General features: G+C 47.3%; 1 pseudogene; it reads right to left on the reverse strand.

The window, feature by feature from the left end:
* Positions 1-1308: 1308 nt before the first annotated feature.
* LOC141409045 (small ribosomal subunit protein uS5 pseudogene) lies at positions 1309-2202 on the reverse strand (annotated as a pseudogene).
* Between the last annotated feature and the right edge of the window lie 886 nt (positions 2203-3088).

Here is a 3088-nt window from a genome sequence, read left to right on the forward strand (position 1 = left end):
CCTACCGCAGGTGATCTGCCTGCTTCGGCCTCCCAAAGTGCTGGGATTACAGGTGTGAGCCACTGCACCTGGCCCATTGTACCATTTTATTGCTATGAAGATGTTTAAATTGTTTTTATTTGAAGTTCCTGGGCAATAAAAATAATAAGTTACAGTTTTAAACACTGCCATATATATTTATATATTATACTCTTTGAGAAGGCAATGAATGACAGCTCACATCAGTTTATACTTTTATCACAGCAGTGTGAGCTGACATTTCCTGATACCCTTACAAATACTGATCATTATTGTTCCTTTCTACTCTCTGCCAAATTGGCAAGTGGAAAATTACTTAACATTTTTATTTGCCTTTCTTTGGTTTCTATTGAGTTCAACTTTTTTTTTCTTCTTTTAGTTGGAGTCTCACTCTGTTGCCAGGCTGCAATGCAGTGGCGTGATCTCAGCTCACTGCAACCTCCACCTCCCGGGTTCAAGCAATTCTTCTGCCTCAGCCTCCCAAGTAGCCGGGACTACAGGCACTCACCACCACGCCTGGCTAATTTTTGTATTTTTAGTAGAAACAGGGTTTCACCATGTTGGCTAGGAAGGTCTTGATCTCTTGACCTCGTGATCTGCCCGCCTTGGCCTCCCAGAGTGCTGGGATTACAGGCGTGGACCACTGCGCCTGGCCTGAGTTCAACTTTTTTCACACTTCTTGTTGTCCATCCAAGGTTTCATTTGTACAACACATATCTCTGATTAGTAGAGTTTTATTAAGTACATGATGGTATCTGCAATCTTGGAAAAGGGACTTTATGGGAGGTAACTTCACTATTCCTAAAACCTCCCAACTTGATTCTTCTATCTTACACTCAAAATATTATTAAATCCCATACTGACCCTGCACTGCAGCATCCTGAGAAAACTCCACCTGCACCCTCTGGATGTGACACAATTCCTACATTCCATTGTCAGGCAGATAGTGAAGATTACTTAGTACTAGGTGGGGGGATGTTTTATGGCAATTCCTGGGCTTCAGTTTCATCCAGTGTTGAGTGCCAAACCCTCCAAGATGACACTTCCTCTTTCATCATGTGGATTTTGCATCCTTAAATCTTCTTCTAGTGTGTTGCTGTGTAACCCTCCTTGACTGAATAAACAGTTAGGACTGTATTTCTCAACTCATGGAGAATTCCTGTTGCCTGGTGTCTGGATTTGTCAGAAGTCTCACCCAGCCAATTATAATCAATCTTTATTTTAGAAGCTGTTCTTTTTTCTTTTGTTCCCCCACAGGCTTAATTCACTTTACTTTTTGTGTATAAAACTCTATGTTGTAGCCACAGCTGGAGCCTGGGTCCTCTGCACGGAGACTGGTGTGGGTCTTGACCAGGTGGTCAGTGAATTCCTAATAGGGAGACTTAGTGAGTAGGGTCTCGTTCCAAAGGTCAAGGGTCAGGTAGCTGTAGATCTTAGAGATGGCATCAAAGGTGGCCTTGGTGAAGTTGCCCAGGGTGGCAGTGCAGCCCCTGGCTGAGGTGTAGCAGTAATCGACACCAGCTAACATGAGCAGCTTCTTGGGCACAGCCGCCGAGAGGATACCAGTGCCTCCGGGCGCGGGGATGAAGCACGCCAGCACAGAGCCCCAGCGGCCGGTCACCTTGCAAGCGATGGTGTGGGGCTTGCCTATCTTGTTCCCCCCGTAGCCTCTGCGCACGGGGACAATGGAGAGCTTGGCCAGGATAATGGTCCGCGAATGGCAGTGGCCACCTCCTTGGAACAGTTAACACCCAGACCAACGTGGCTATTGTAGTCTCTGATGGCAACAAATGCCTTGAACCTGGTGCGCTGGCCGGTGCGGGTCTGCTTCTGCACCTGCATAATCTTCAAAACCTCGTCCTTGAGAGAGGCCCCCAGGAAAAAGTCAATGATCTCAGATTCCTTGATGGGCAGGGAGAATAGATACATCTCCTCCGGGGACTTGATCTTCATGTCCTTGACCGGGCGGCCTAGCTTGGTGATGGGCGCCCACCCCCTATCCTCGCCCTTGCCTCCATAAGCTCCGCGGCCTCTGCCCGGGCCTGGTCCACTGAGAGCCACTACCCCCGCCCCGGATGCCACTGCGGAAACCTCCGCGGAAACCTCGGCGGAAACCACCGCCAGTTCCGCATCCCAGGGTCCCCCGGGGCTTCCGGCCTCCGCTGCACGGGTGTCATCCGCCATTTGGTGTTTTCGCGGGGAAGACGTAGAAGCTTTTCTTGTTCGTCATCACTAGGTAACATCCTTTGTTTTAGAAGCTCTTCTGTGTTCCTCATCACTACGTAACTTGTTTGTTTTAGAAGCTGCTCTATGTTCATCATCGTTACGTAACATCCTTCGTTTCCTGTTCTTAAGGGCTTCCAGAGAAAACCCGAAGTTAGAAGCACACGGGCATCCACTTTCGGCCGCCCTGCCTGAATATGACATAGACGGGTGTGACCAACATAAGAGTCTTCAGGAGGCTCGGTTTGGTAACTTAGGCATAGTTAATACATCCACATCATTTTTCTGAATTCTATGTTTTTTCATCTCTTCCTCCACATTTATTCATCTAAAAATGGAGGGAGAGGTTCAAAATTTTTTTAAAAACACGCTGAAGAATAGTGAGCCTTCTTCATTTGGAATTCATCCCAGTGTTAAAACAAATGAAAGAATATTGTGCAAATTTCCAGGAAAATGTCAATGATGACTGGCTAAATTGGAACAAATATCGAAAGACTCCAAAATGTTTACATCCCAGCTGGAGGCAAGTATTTCATTCCAAGTCAGGGACGAGACAAAGTGAGACTGCAGCAGGGGAATGGGCACAGTGTGGGTCCCAGCCCTCAGCATCACCAAGGTGCATTCCTCCCTGAGGACACCAGAGTTGTGACGAGTCCTGTTCCTTTAGTTTTAGATGTTTCCTTGCAGAAGCCACCCCCATTTTGACCACTCCAATAATACTGTAGGTGGAGTTCAAAAGCTGAAGCGGGTACACCGTGCCTCCAGGTTGTGTTTGTGGATGATACCCTATCAGAGTCTGACTGTCGTCTGACATTTGCATCATTTCCCTGAAAGAACATGTGTAGAC

The sequence above is a fragment of the Macaca fascicularis genome, chromosome 18 (genome assembly GCF_037993035.2).
Source record: "Macaca fascicularis isolate 582-1 chromosome 18, T2T-MFA8v1.1".
NCBI classification, from domain to species: Eukaryota; Metazoa; Chordata; class Mammalia; order Primates; family Cercopithecidae; genus Macaca; species Macaca fascicularis.